Genomic DNA, 15,999 nt, shown 5'->3' on the forward strand with positions numbered 1-15,999 from the left:
TGATTGTTCGGCGCAGGAGACAGCGCCGCCGGAGTCGGCGATCACGGAGATAGAGCCTGCGGGGCCGGGCATCTTAACCGTAAGGTATGCATAATGCACGGCCATCATAAACTTGGCGAGCGCCGGGCGCCCGAGGATGGCGTTGTAGGGGAGAGGGAGCTCCGCAACATCGAAGAGGACGCACTCCGTGCGGAAGTTGTCCCGGCTCCCGAATGTGACAGGCAACTCAACCTGCCCGAGGGGCAGGGAGTGCCCGGGAGTTACTCCACAGAAGGGGAGGGACGGCTTTAGGCGTCGGGAAGATACTTGCAGCTTCTCAAAAGCCTCTTTGGAAAGGAGGTTGAGGCCGGCACCACCGTCGATCAGCACTCTGCCGACCTTAACATTGCAGATAGTGGGAGACACTACCAGAGGTAGCCGTCCCACGGCTGCAGTACTGACGGGGTGATCAGCCATGCTGAACGTGATCGGAGCATCCGACCACCTCAGGGGTCTTGTGGCCTCCTCGCTCGGGGTTGCCGAGCACACTTCGCGCCGCATGACCTTGATGCCACGGCGCGAGCAGGGTGTGTAAGCGCCCCCGTCGATGAAGGCGACCGCATGCTCGGGCTCCTGGAAGCCGAGCTCGGCGTTGTTGGGGACGACCTCGGTATCGCCTCCTCCGCGGGACTCGTCGCGCTCCCTCTGGCGCTGCTCCACGAGTCCTTTGACCGTACGACACTCTGTGAGGTCGTGCCATCTGGTCAGGTGTATGGGACACCATTTACCTGGCTCGGGCCCCGCGGGAGCGGGGGCCCTTGCTGGAATAGGAGCTCGGCCAGGGGCCGGGGCTCTTGCTGGAGCTGGCGCCCTAGCCGGTGCCGGGGCCCTCGCGGGCACAGAGGCCCGAGGAGGAGCCCGAGCAGGGGCCTTGACGGGGCGTCGATCGACACCCGGCTGACGCTCTTGCCGGTGATCGGGCTCTTGCGGTACCCTGTGAGCGGGGACTTGGGCTGGCTCGACGGGAGTTGCCTCGCGCCTCCCGCTGATCGGGAGCGGGGCGAGGAGCATGCCACGCCCTGGCCTCCGCAGCCTTGGCGCACTTATCGGCCAGTGCGAAAAGTTCCGCAGGGGTCTCGATCTCGTGCGTACCTAGCTTCTCGAGCATCCGCTCGTCACGGACGCCCTGCCGGAAAGCAACAATAACAGCATGGGGGGCCACTCGCAGAATAGTGTTGCGAACCTGGCTGAAACGCTGTATAAATCGCCGTAGCGTCTCCCCTTCCTGCTGTTGGACGGCGTGGAGGTCGCACTCCAAACCGGGACGTGCGAACGTGCCCTGAAAGTTGGCCACGAATTGGTGGCACAGGTCATCCCAGGAGCTGATGGATCCTGGGGGTAAGTTCATAAGCCAAGAGCGGGCGGAACCCCTCAAGGCAACATGAAAATAGTTTACCATCACCTTTTCGCTGCCTCCGGCCGCATGGACGGCCGTCGTGTAGATCTGGAGGAACTCGACAGGGTCGATGGACCCGTCGTACTTCTCCGGCAGCTCGGGGCGGAACTTGGAAGGCCACCTCACCCGGCGGAGTTCGGTGGTGAAGGCACGGCAACCGGTGCCGTACCCCGCAGCACGAGCGGGGGTTCTCGGTGGCGAGAAGCGGCGAGCCGGGGATCCCCGGTGGTCATGGGCCGGGAGAGAGGAAGCCTGGTCCTCTGCCCCAACCCCCTGCCGGGTCTCCCGCTGACGTTCGAGAGTGACTCGGGCATCTTCGTGGCCCCTCCGCTCGTCAAGGTGCAAACGAAGGTCCCGGGCTCCGGACATGGCCAGGGGGACGGCACTCCGCCTGGAGACCCCTCGGCCCGTGCGGGTGTTGCCCGCTGAGGAGCCGGCTCTGGCGGCACCGTGCTGAGAAGTGGCGCGAGGACTCCCGGCCTGCACCTGGCGACGAGCAGTGCCGACCAAAGCGACAACATCTTGCATCCACCGGCCTTCCGGAGTGTTTGGCGTGGCCTGAATGGGCGGGTGTCTGAGGAGAGCTTGTGCCGCAAGCAACGCGCTCCCTGGGCTGGCCTCACTGAAAGCGAGCCTGCGCCGAGGCGGCACCCGACGTGGTCCAGAGGCAGACCTGGCGGCCGGGGTCCCGACCACCTGCTGGGGGTCGGAAAGTACGTCGGCAGCGGCGGCGGCGCTGATGGGCCCAGCGCCTTGATCCCCTTGGGCGGGAAAAACCGCACGCGTGGATGGCGGCTGCCGCGGGCACGCAGCAGCGACGGGGCTTTCTTCGTGGGGCAGCGTTCCGTTACTGGAAGTGGAGCCGGAACGCTGGAGACGGTGCCCACCGGCCATCTTTTCCTGTGGAGAAAAAAGTGAAACAAACAATCCAGGGATATTCCCCCCTACCTGGCGCGCCAGCTGTCGGAGAGTGAACTCCTGTCGCAGGGATCTCGAGAGACCCCTTTTTAGAGATTCGGCCGGGGGGATGATCCTGAAAAAGCTTGTGCGGGAAATAATCGGGAACGGAAATAAATGCGATGGCTGGTGGGAGACGATCACCCTAATGCAAGGAAAAGTGGGTACGCCGGGTTTTAGACAGGTTCGGGCCGCACGGAGGCGTAACACCCTACTCCTGTATGAGCGCTATATTTATCCTTGAAGGGGATTCTTCAAGGAGATATCTGGTTCTAAGGGGAGAACTGTTTACAAAGAGCTTGAGGCTCTTCTGTTCTAGCTTAACTTGAGCTGGTTCGAGTGTCTGTCGATCTATCTTTGGCCTGGTTCGCCGGAGATTGTTGGTTGTCTGGTCTCTTGGTCGTCTTGTGGTCGGGGGCTCTTGCTCTCTCCTTTTAGTGTTCTCCATCCTTTCCTTTTATAGGCGCGCCGACCTCAACATATCCTGAATGGGAAAGAGGGGACGCGAATGCCAAGGTGCCACGGAGAAAGGCGTAATCATTTCATCTTAGCGAAGTGACAGGGGCGGTGGACAAATGCGGCGCGCATTCGACCACCAGCCGCTGCGGAAGCCTCGGGGCTCCCTAAAAGGGGCCCACCGGGCAGCCTCAGAGGTGCCCAGTGCGCCCACCCTGTCTTGTTCTTCTGCCAGGGCAGGGTGGCAGGCGGAGCGCTTCGATTCTGGCAACGTTATCCCGAGGCACCTGGATGAAACGGGACGGGACCCGTGCATTTAATGGACCCACGGCCCCCTGCCAGTGCATGGCAGGGTCTGACACTGGGGCGTGGGCAGCTGAGAATGTCAGGATGTCAGGATGTCAGACCGCGCGTGCCTATTAAATGCGGCATTGGGCCTTTGACTGGATGACACCCTGACGACGGGACCCTTCGGGTCGTTGAATGATCTTGCGCGAACCTTCGGGGCACCGAGTCCTCGGGGGCTGCCACGTGCAGCCCCGAGCACTCTCTCCCGAGCACTTCGGTGGGACCTTCGGGGCACCGAGTCCTCGGGGGCTGCCACGTGCAGCCTCGAGCACTCTCTCCCGAGCACTTCGGTGGGACCTTCGGGGCACCGAGTCCTCGGGGGCTGCCACGTGCAGCCCCGAGCACTCTCTCCCGAGCACTTCGGTGGGACCTTCGGGGGCACCGAGTCCTCGGGGGCTGCCACGTGCAGCCCCGAGCACTCTCTCCCGAGCACTTCGGTGGGACCTTCGGGGCACCGAGTCCTCGGAGGCTGCCACGTGCAGCCCCGAGCACTCTCTCCCGAGCACTTCCTTCTTGGTATTTGGGCTCTGCGGATCATCGGGGAACTAGGGTGCTCGGGAACCAGAAGCGGCGGCCCCGAGCACCTTCTCCCGGGACTTAGCTTCTACCTACCTTGTAGGGTGGTGACATGTGGTGGATGGCCGGCCTGACCTCGGGACTTTAGGGACCCCTGGTTCTAAATACACCGACACAACCTAAGATCCCTTTGAAACAATCTACCTCTCTATTTAATTTTCATCCTAAGGTAGATGCTTACACTTCTTATGATGATTTGATTGATTTAACTAGCTCATCCCTTTGCAATAACATATGTGTTGAGAATGTTTTTATAGAACCATCTATTGAACTCATTGCAGAAGAGAATGATGAGCTCAAGCAAGAAGTGAGGAAACTAAAGAAGGACTTGAAAAGACTAAAGGGCAAAGAATATGTCCAACCTCCTCAAGATAACCGTGTCAACACGGTGAATAAGCTTACGAAAGGGTCTACCGTGACATACTTCAAGTACCATAAAGAAGGCCACAAGTCCTTCTAATACAAGCAAGTCAAGAAGAAGACCAAGGAGAAAAAGAAGATGAAGAGCCTATCCAACAAGATCTCCAACCTCTACACCAAGCCCAACTACAAGATGAAGATCAAGAGTAACCACTACAAACTTCAGAAGAAGGACAATGATAAGATGATTGCACATATAATTAGGAGAAAGGATCGAATGTGGAATCTACCCATTTGGGTGCCCACGAAAGTATCACCAACATGAAAGTGTCCCAATCGGTTTGGATTCTAATGAAGACTTGAAGCCCGACGGGTCTTTTGGGATTTGAAGACTTGGCTCACAAGATGAAGTGAAGATTCAATCAAAGAAACCAAGTGTATAAGATTGGACGTATTGATGAAAATCATGATCATCATATACCCAAATTCTCATCGAAAGGTAAAAGAGTTAATGGTACTAAATACAAAATCATTTCAGTTAATGAGTATTTTGCCCTGTCTAGGATTACATGCTCTTAAATTTATTGCAATACCTAATGTAGGTTCATCATATGGTAGGTTGCTTGTGCTTTTTTCTTACCCATGAGCAACCTACATGGTTTATTAGTTGTAACCTCTTTATAATGGCACTAGTATTACATTTGGTATCCTTTATGTGACATAGGCCAATCTATAGGGTACCCGCCATTGTTATCAATAACAAGTACATTTCTCTCATAAGTATTTAACACTTGTATGTATATATTTAGGAGGAGCATAGCATATGGGTTATAATTTTGAGACTAGCATGTGCTGCAAGTGATATCTTTTGTAGTCTCATGGAGTAATATACAAGTCTCCAGAGATATACAATTCTTAAAGACTTCAATTTGTATTATTGTCAAATTATTTGTTCATTAAAGCTACCTCCATGCATAATATGGCCTAAGCTTTCTATTTCTACATATTATCTAGTGGTGCATATATTTCTCTTTCATCATATGTATGCATACATATAGGAGGAGTTTAAACTATATTATATGATTTTCGTATATTGTGATCCATGTGTTTTTATTTCAATTGGTATCCACTTAACTATTTCAATCAGATCTCTACAAGTGGTACTATCTTATTGGATCATGGCTCGTGAAAATATCCCCCATGTGCTCTAACGTTTTCCCTTAAGTTCAACATATGTTTACCATTTTTTTGAGATTGTTGGCAAAAGGGGAGAAGCTTAACGACCAAAGAAAATACAAGAAGCATAATATGCAAGATATCATGCTTAGTGAAAAACAAGCAACGAAGCAAGATACCTAGGGATGCTAAGATTGATATAAGAAGAGGAGTTCTTGCATAGGTCGATCAAGGGAGATAGTGGCAATAATGAAAGGGGAGCCACAATAAAAAGGGGGACAAATCGGTAAGAATATGCATCCAAGCAAAGTGGTAAGACATTGTGTAAGTGTTGTTATTCATTATTTGTGCCATTTATAATTGATATTATTTATTTGTCACTTGTTCTGGTTGTGTTGTTATCAATCACAAAAAAGGGTGATTGTAGGAAACATGCCCTTATGAGGGCATATATGTGATTTTGATGATTAATGACAATATAGTCAATGAGACTGACATATTTGTCAAGAATATATGTTCGTAGATCTCATAGATGCAACACATAAAGAAGTCACCGCAGTCGGGACAAAGATTGCCTAACTTGGACAGGCCCTAGGAAGTTTGTTAACACTGGAAGGTTCAGCGCAGAAGAGTTGTGAACACCGAAGTATTTCTATCTGACTGTTTTGAATACGCCGGATGATCTGACGATATGAAGATGTGCATGCCAGAGCATTCCAGGGTATAATTCAAGGAAGACACATGCCGGATGGTCCGGCGGTTGATGTTGTGCACGCCGGAGCATTTGTTGCAGAAAGGATTGAAAATGTTGAAAATCAAAGAATTACACGCCGGATGATCCGATGACTGTAGCTATGCACGCCGAAGGATTTGCCAGAGTATTTATTGCACAGAAGATGTCAAAGTCTAATTTGGCATGGTTTAACATGCCAGATGGTCCGTCGATGAAGCAAGGAAATGCCAGGCATACCACTAAAGTGCTTAATGTGATTATCTAAAGCAATTAAGCACAAGATTAGAGAGTGATTAGTACTAATAGGCCTAGTGAGAGTTGTTGCTAGGTGTTACTACCTAGAGAGTGGCTCAAGGAGTGATCCTAGAGTATATCAAGTGGTACGTCGGCACTTTGGAGTCTTGGTGACTCGCCGGCATCGTGAGCCTTGGTGGCTCATGCTTGTTGGTCCTCCGACTTGTTGTGGAGCGGCAGCAAAAACCTTGTACGGGGACGCAGAAACTCTTATCGTGGTGGCTCAAGCTCTGAAGTGAAGACAATGAAAAGTGACCGGAAGAGAGGTGTGGTGTGAGCCTTGCCTTTGTGCTTAGTGGCTTAAGAGTTGTGACCAGAAAAGTCTTGCCGACCGGGAGTATATCCTTGGTAGAGCTCTAATATAAATTAGGGGTGGCATTCATGCTATAGATACCATGGGATAAAAATCCCTTATATCGAGTTTGCTCTCTCTACCTTATTTACATTTTTGCATTTATATACCTGCAATTTACCTTCCTAGAGTAGGTTGTAGACCTTTTGAATGGTAGAGTAAATACACTAGATAAACCTAGAGCACATTTTAATAGAAATTGATATAGGTTTTTCTTATGAAGTTTTTGGAACCGAATAGTTTTAAGTGTCCTAATTCACCCCCTTCGGACGTCACTAATTCTTACAAAGACAGAAGTGGACAAGGCAATCATAGAAGAGGAGGTTGATGTTGAAGTCAACGCAAACGAGGTTGTCGAGGATGAGGCATGCATCGGATTTGCTAGGCCTAGGAACACGCCAGGGATGAAGGCGTGCACCGATGTTGCCAATACCGAGTGCGCGAAGGTAGGGAGCCGAACTATGCGCCAGTGTTTGAGAGGCCAGCAGAGAAGGCCTCAACGATCGCGGTAAGCAGAGCAGTGAGGAGGAGAATGTGTCGGTGCGCCCTGCAGATGCTAGAGTAGTCGAAGAGGTCGAGGTGGATACTGCGATCTTGGTGATAAGGTTGTGCTTGATGAAGACGATAGAGGCAGAACCAGCGGTCTGGAGCGACGACGGCGAGATTCAAGAGCGTGGCGACAATGCTCGAAGAAGCTGATGAAGAACACCCAAACAACGTGACGAAGACTAAGGGTGGCGACGACTGAGGTGATAATGCACCAAGAGAGGCGACGTCGGTCGGTTGAAGCGTTGTGACGCGCAGGACAGCGATGAAGGGCAACGGTGGGATCCTCTGTTCGGCCGGACGTGACAACGAGGGCGCGACGATGCTGCGGAGGCACGGACCACCGGTGGTAGCACTGCGGCCCGAAGTAGGAGACACAACGACAACCCCGGTGCTCAGGAAGAGGCGCGTACTCATGGATGAGCAGGACAGGAGTCGTTACCGATCTGGCAGGAACCGCACACGAACGGCTGATCATACCAAGGGTGCGCGAGGCAGTCGAGGCAGGGTCCCGAGTGGAGGTGACGACGATGATGTACTGTTTCGTGACACTGTAGCGACAACGATACTGTAGAAGCACTGAATAGTTCGTTACACTGAAGCAACGGTGGTACTGTAGCATTCATGAACAGTACCGGTGGAGTCGATGTTGATTTGAGTAGAGACGTGAGGACGACGGGCGACGCAAACCAATCTTGGATCGTAAAAATCAAAGAGAAACGCCGATCAATGACCGATGGGAGAGAAAAACCAGATCAACAGACCTATAAAAGACTCTCTAGGATGGCCGATCAACACGATCGGTGGCGCAAACCCTAGGTACGGGCGGCGCTGCCCCCGATGAAGATCATGTAGATCGATCTCCCTAGGGGCGAGTGGTGCGGAAGCTGGTGGCGTATAGGGTTTGATGCCTAGGATGTGAACGTAACCTCATGATACCATGAAAGAATATGATAATAAGTTAATGTGGTCGATTGTATAATTGTATTGCATTGAGTCTCGAGAACGAAATATATAGAGTACACATAACTTAGATATCAAACAACCCTAGAGATAAGTTGAAAACTAATCATACCCTACCATAATACTTGGATCTATGTGTATCTTATACCATATACTCTAACACGTTAGTTGATAAAAGAAAAAGAGGCTTTGATCAAGCCCGTTTGAGGGCTAAGTCGGTTGTGCACACCTGGACCATTGGACACCAGTAAGTTGTGTATAAATGCTTCTTTTAGCAGTTTTATTCATAGGCGTGTGGTAAAAGAGTACTTGTGAGTGTGTGGTATGTGTACGTGGTGTTGTGTGCGTGCGTTATAAAAAGAAAAAGAAAATTTGGATTTCTGGACAGAGTATTATTGATTATCTCCTTTTGTTTTGTGTGCTTCAGAGTTAAATTAAAATGATCATTACATTACAAGAACTTTCAAGGCAGATATTTGTGATTCCAGCAGTAGAAGCAAATGGCAATTCAGAGACGTAAAAGAGGCATGCAATGGAAACTTGAAAGTCTTCCGGAACAGTTGTGTGGGTCAAGAATCGGCCCAAGTAGCCGGGATCCCGGAAGGGGAAGGTGACTGCCGCCGGCGACTAGGACCCTTGCCTCCACCTCCTTTGCACTTTTCTGTCCAGATCCTTCTCCTCCGCGCGGGCCGACCTCACCGTTACAGTGAATTTACTTACAGCTACTGCATGCACGCTCGTTACGATGCGATATACTGATCCACTCTGCCGCAGTTCAATGGATTATCTCTGAATTTTCAGGTAAGCTGTTGTGCTGAACATCTATCTATCAGGTCCGTCCTCCAAGCAGATAGTGAACACCTACCAGCTCACAGCTAGAGATATCCAACAAATCGCCCTGTTCACTTTCTCCAGTAGCTATAGATCACCTATGAGACAAGACAGCGATGAACGAGTAGCACTGCACAACGTTTTGAAGATCCGGTTGGAGAAAAATTCGGTGCTTTCCTGAAACTCTGAATTACGCAGGCATGATCTTGTTTAGCAAGCACATGAGAACATATTATCACCTATGGGAAGTGACACAGCAAGTGCTGCTAGTTCCTCCAATTCTGTGCTGGTTCGGTTCGTCGACCTTTCTTTGTTCGGAAATGCTTTCCTAGGTACGTTCGAAGCGATAGGACGTTTTGCTGGACCGAGCTATGTACTTGAACAAAAATATAATTTATTTAAGTTAATTTTTGAGTTGTCGTATCTTTAATGTTTCAGACGTTTAAGTTTAATATTTTAGATTTTTTTTCATAATTATTTTTATATGTTGTATTCCGGAATTTCTTGTGTGTAGATTCGGACAAGAAATTTATCCATTCAAGTTAATTTTTATATTGTCGCATCTTGAATGTTTCAGATGTTCAAATTTAATGTTTCAGACGTTATAAAAATTTGTTGATATAGTTATTTTTTATGTTATATCTCAGAATCTCTGGTGTACAGACTCGAAAATAATTATCTATTCGAGTTAATTTCTATATTTTCGCATATTTAATATTTTAGATGTTCAAATTTAATGTTTCAGACGTTATTCACGTATCGTCCAACGAAATTAACTCAAATGAATAATTTTTTCAGATTCGCTAATTACTTTTTTGGTGTATGTATTTTGATGTTGCAAAAGTTGATTTTTGATGTTGTAGAAATATCTTTTAGATATTACAAAAGTTTTTTTACAATATTTCAAAAACCATCCGACGATGTATCCGGATCGGACGTCCGGCGCTACCAGCCCCGTTCTTTGTTCGACAAAAGAAACTCGAACTGAGCAGGAAGCACCAAAACGAGTGATCCTGACCGTGCAGCTGACGGACGGAGGCGACGGTAGCATCGTATGGGCCAATACAATGAGCTCCGCCCACTTGCTGCTGCTGCTGCTGCGGCGGCGCCAGCCCGCTCCCTCCTCCAGTCCTCGCGCGTTCGGGCCGCGAGAGAGCGGACGTCACGGGCCGACGCTGGGCTCCAGTCGGGCCCCCACTAGGCCCAGCCAGGTTCGTTGTGGTACCGAATGCTCGTGGAGGCTTCACTTGGGACTGGCAATAGGTCGAGAGATCGGTCCGGGCTGCACACGGTCAGTACAGCATGACATGTAAGAGAGGATAATTTTTTATTTTAAATTTTCTAATAAAAATTATAAATATATATCTGTTTTAAAAAATTATTGGAGATCGAGATGATAGGCATCCTCTACATGACATATTTTTAATAACTATTTTGATAGTTTTTTTTTATTTTGAGAACATTAGAACACAACTTTTTTTGATTTTTTAATATATCACTCATTCCAACATGCGACAGTCTACTTGTCACCCTTCAACGGGTAAGCAGAGTCTAGATATATAACTAGAAAATGGTATGCCTTTGGCGCGCTCTGTTGACCTGGTCACTAAAGAATTTGCAAAGTTAAAAGCTGTTTATGAAATATGAAAGCAGTTGATCAAAGTAAATATTACGAGGACAAATGAGCCTCAGGTAACCATAAAGAAGATGCTACAAACAAAGGCATCTACAAACAAATTGATAAAACTATATATAGATGAAAAGATGTGGATAAGTGCACTATATACAGCAAAATAAGAGCAGATTTTGTTTGACAGTACATCAAGCAGGTGAAGCATGTTGCGCACCCAAAAGTTTGGGTGAGGAAACTGTATACATGAAAATGTTAAAAGTTCTTGTTTGCTACTTCGTTGTGCAGTACTTGGTCATCCACGTTTAGGATGGTGTGTACCAAAAGGTGGGGATGAGTTAACTATATACAACAAAATATGAAGAGATATTGTTTGCCAGAACTGCATAAGTGTTCAGCATGTTGAGCACCAAAAAGTTTGGATGTGGTAACTGTACACTTCAAAATGCCAACTGGTTTTGTGTTCCACTATGTTCTCATGCAGGTCCAACATGATCTGTAAGAAAACATAATAAAAAATATGAAAATGATTAGCAGCTGTTTATTAATCATGTTCTGTATAAGTAGCGATGAACTGATATTACGAGGTAATTGAACATCAGTTAGTATATATTTGTGAACTGACTTTGTTTCCTGAACGAAGTAATGTCAGTTCAGTAAAAATAAGCAGAGCTCTCTGCATTTGGACACACCCAACAAATGGGAAGAAATTGTTTGAACTATTGAGAGTGAGCTAAATCACCTTAGATGTGCTGAAGCAAAAAGTGTTCAAAGTCATATAAATAGAGAAGCCCAACATAGATCAGGCATAGAAAAATGTTAACAGCACTAATGAATTGAATGGTACATTTACAATTTATTCAAAAGCAGTGACCAGAGTGTAATGAATTGAATGGTAGAAATAAGTGCACATTACATAATCAAATTCATAAATATATAAATTTTAATGGAAAAGAATATTTAATGGAATAATCTGCTTGTAGATACACAATAATTGTATCCATGTAGCAGTGCACTGCATACGTTACTTTGAGTCGAACATTTGCAATTTAGCAAAGTTCATTAATTGAACAAGGAAAAGAATAGCTTACATGTTTTCGTTTTGCAATTAATATTGAAATAATACCTTTTGAGATGGTACGTTAAACAAACGCTTCGCAGAAAGGAACAACAATCGAAAGTCAACCAACGATCAGAGAATCTGTAGAGCAGTGCCTCTTCAAATCCTCCCGTAGCTCCATTGGGTACTAGCCGCCGCCCAGGTAACTCACCGCCAAAATCCTTTTCACGGGTAGGCCCCCCACCGTTCTCTTCTTCCTGCTGGCCAGCACCAGTTCCTTCTAATTTTGCTTCGCTCGATAGGATCTGAGCGGTATATTTCTTTTTATTTTCTGCCTGGAGTGATTTTGGTTCCTAAATTACCGCATCTATAGCAGCATGGGGGCCTGAGATCCATCCAGTGTGATTGCTTTCATTTTCTGTTGATAAGGAACCGTAGCCTGGTTTGATTTCCTTCTATTTTTTGCTTCACTCGATTGGATCTGAACGGGTATATTTCGTTTCATTTATTTGCCTGGTATGATGGTTGCTTTACTTCTATTTTGTGTTAAGGAAAACTATTATGAAATATTGTTATTGGGGAAATTGCCCCAGCCCTTGAGTGTTTAAATGATGTACGGTGAAATGTTTAGACGGTCATAATCCCCAGATTAATGTCGCTCAGGTAGAAGGGGAAAGGACTAAACTACCATATATGATTGTATTGTGTCAAGATCCCGAGGGTAGGGAAAGAATTTCACCTGCCTCCTCTCTCTATAAAACAAGCCGTCAAGGGGCAGAGTGAGGGGACGCCTTTGTTTTCCACATACTCTCTCAATCTCTTCCCTTGTAGCTCATCCGCCATCTCCAAGCTTGAGTCATCTCCACACTGGGGGAGGCTCTCATCGCGCTCTATCCGTGGCACGTTTTCATGTCCTAACAGTTGGCGCTATTCGTGAGGATGAAGGACAAAAAGTGACTACAAGAAGACTGATGGGCTGAGGGAGTAACAGTGAGAATTCTCACCACCCGAAGGACACTTGACATGCACACAGGCTAGCGGCAGTCTTCGGCAGATTGGCCATCCTATCGTGTGATGGGGACTCACTACCCGGTGGCTGCGAGCGTGCAGACTCGTAATCTTCTTCGGCGGCCTCAACATTGCCGTTGTGGATTGGCCACACTGCTGCGTGCGCGCAGGCTTGACATCGATGTCACCGGCCTGAGGCAAGAGGGAAGGCCATCAACGCGCTGCTCGACACACGTGGGCTCTATTGACAAACTTAGGAATCTTGTGCACAATAACATGGTCTGTTAGTTTGTTAAATTTCTGTTTGATTCGGTCGTGCACGGTTGTGCGTTGTGGCCATGTGCAGAGTCCATTTTCTTAGCTAGTTTAGAGTTTAGATAAGGATCAGTGCAGCACGATCGCTAGTCGTTGGATGGCGCGGCAAAATGGGATCGTGGTGTGCTTAGTTTCCGGCCTTAATCAATCATGTAATCGTGTGTTTAGTTGCTTCTCTATTTATGTAATGAAAAGTCTCAAAATGTTGCGACTTGCAGCACAAATACTCTACGTATCCTCTGTCCGGTCTGTATTTTTTCGGCTTTAACGGAGCCTCCAGAGTTCGCCTGACGAAAACACAACTGCAGCATTGGTTGTGCTCGTCGTTAGGCTGATTTGCGTTTGACAAGCAGCGAATAGAATTCCAGCGCGGCTAACATTTGGCATCAAAGCTCCGGCGATGATTCGGGCAGTGTCATGTTGTCGTCACCACCTCCGCACCGCCCGTGCCACCGTGATGACGGTAGGCGCGACATCGTTCTACAACGGATGGTGTGGGAGGTCGGCGGTTCCGTTTCATACCCGGCATTGACATGTACAAACTACGACGAATGGGCGTTGGTCATGAAGGTGATGCTCCAGGCGCTCGGGTTGTGGGACACGGTTGAGTACGGCAACGACGAGCTCCAGGTGGATCACATGGCATTGGAGGCGATCCTTCGTGCTTTTGCCGTAAGAGATGATTGTGACGATTGCTGTGAAGGCCACTATAGAGGAGGCATGGGATGTGATCAAAACGATGCGGGTTGGCGTCGATCGCGTCCGGAAAGCCAAAGCACAACAGTTTCGCAAGGAGTTCGAGGGTGTGGCGTTTCACGACAGTGAATCTGTGGACGATTTTGCCATGTGCCTCATTAGGCTGGTCAACCAGCTCAACATACTCAGTGACGAGGTGGAGGAGCCCAAGGTTGTAGAGAAATTTCTGCGTGTCATACCGCCCAGGTTTGCACAAATCGCACGTTCAATTGAAACGCTGCTTGATCTATCAACTTTGTCCGTGGAGGAAGTTACTGGGTGCCTTAAAGCGACAGAAACAGGCTTGAGTTAGCTGGCTCGTGCAGTCAAGGCAATCAGTTGTTCCTCACGAAGGAGAAGTGGATGGCTAGCATGAAGGAATGGAGCCAAGGTGAAGGCTCTTCGAGCCGTAAACCCGGAGGAAATCAGCTCCGAGGCAAGCATCGCCAGAAGAAGGCTAACAGCGGCAAAATTTTGAATGTTTATGATTGCAAATTATATTCAAGTTGTACCCTGAAAGAAATTGTACCTGAAAACAGAAATGTGACATTGCTGGTAAAGTGGTAACTCATGAATTGTTGTAAAATATGTTGAACCTCAGGTGAAATGATTTGTTGTTTGAAAGATGAGGGTGACTTTTAAGATTGTAGGTAAACTACATGCAAGGCCACATCGTTATAAAGTGTGCACAAGTCAGCAGAATATAGATAATGTTGAGTATAAAAAGTATCTATTTTTTTTTATGAGCTGAATAGATAAGTGTAACAAGCATGATCCAATTGCCAGAATTTTTTGAAGTACAAGATTATTTTGTATCAAAAAAAATCTCTCTAAAGAAATATTGAGATAGAAAGGGTAAGAGATGGGTTTTTGTGATACCTTATTGTAATCTTGGCTTTTTGGTGTGGCTCGAGCTTTTTTGTTGAATTTATCTGCTGTAGTATCCTGAGGTTGGTCACTCTAGTACATAGTGATGCAATATGTGAGTAGTATGTTTTTGATAGGAAAATGTAAAATCATCTAGTAAAGAGACCAAATTACCTCTATGTCAGTTGTTGTAGATGTAAAAGATCTTTTACCTTTCTGTTCGTCTGGTAAAGATGGATCCCTTGTGCAATATGAGATAAGTGTTCAGTGATCATGCAAATTAAATTTGGAATGATGTTGCATATTGTAGAGAAAATTCTTACTATGTTTTGTTCCACTTCCATCCTGTCATCGTCAATATCGAAAGGAGTGAAGCTATGGGAACTTTTCTGTTTATAGTTATAGATGCGTGAGTGATATTTCTATTTTGTAAGATCATCTCCAACAGCTACCTCAAATTTCCATCCTTAAAATACTATTACAGCATCCCTTATCACTATTACAGCATCCCCTATCACTAAACTGTAGCAGTACTGTATCACTGGATACAGACTCTGTTGGAGACGAAGTTTCAGTACTACAGTACACCGCAAAGTACTGTAGCACTGGAATTTTCAGATTTGCAGATCCTGTTGGAGATGGCCTAAGGAAAATAGCAATATGAAACATGGAAGATAAACAAACCTGTATATCAGCATGTTTTGGTTTCATTGGTATTGTAGGAAGTTGACTTTTTTAATAGATGAAGATGATGCATGTAGTGATAAAGACCGTACATTTTCAATTTATCGAACTGTTGATATTGTTGATTGTTTTCCGAACCGTTGTTTGGTATGTATGACTTCAAAGGATAGCATTTAAGAGGGCCCACTATCGGTGGCACATGCAAGGCTATGAGCTATTTGGAAGGGCGTGTGCAGGAAGCTCGCTTCCATGGCTGCCATGGAGAGCAGTGAGGACTGAGGAAAGGTTATGAGGAGAGAGAGAGAGAGAGAGAAGCAAAGAGGGAGGTCCGTCGGCAGGTCGCAGGAGCCGAGCGCCGAGCACAGCAAGAGCGCCGAGTATAAGAGGGAGAAGACACAGTATTGGAAGAAAGGTAGAGAAAAAATTATGTCAATTTTTTTTTTAAAAAGAGAAAGAACAGGAACATCAATGCACAAGGTAGAAAATTGATAGCAAACAACACAAAGATGTATGAGCTCTCTGCCATGGGAGTTCGCGGTGTCTCCAGCTCCTACAAGATCGAACAGAGGAGGAACAAATCGATTTTCTAGATTGCAAGGGAGAAGACACAGCATTGGAAGAAAGGTAGAGAAAAAATTATGTCAATTTTTTTTTAAAAAAAAGAGAAAGAACA

At 47.0% G+C, this 15,999-nt stretch overlaps 1 long non-coding RNA gene across 1 annotated transcript; it reads right to left on the reverse strand.

Annotated features, from left to right (window-relative positions):
- Positions 1 to 10,799: 10,799 nt before the first annotated feature.
- On the reverse strand, positions 10,800 to 15,760 carry LOC133895863 (uncharacterized). The gene is made up of 5 exons (XR_009905664.1): positions 15,327 to 15,760; positions 14,966 to 15,031; positions 14,817 to 14,883; positions 14,655 to 14,735; positions 10,800 to 11,153 (listed from the first exon to the last, which is right to left on the reverse strand). It is a non-coding gene; the product is annotated as an uncharacterized LOC133895863 (long non-coding RNA).
- Positions 15,761 to 15,999: the final 239 nt, after the last annotated feature.

This window comes from Phragmites australis, chromosome 16, assembly GCF_958298935.1.
Source record: "Phragmites australis chromosome 16, lpPhrAust1.1, whole genome shotgun sequence".
Classification (NCBI taxonomy): domain Eukaryota; kingdom Viridiplantae; phylum Streptophyta; class Magnoliopsida; order Poales; family Poaceae; genus Phragmites; species Phragmites australis.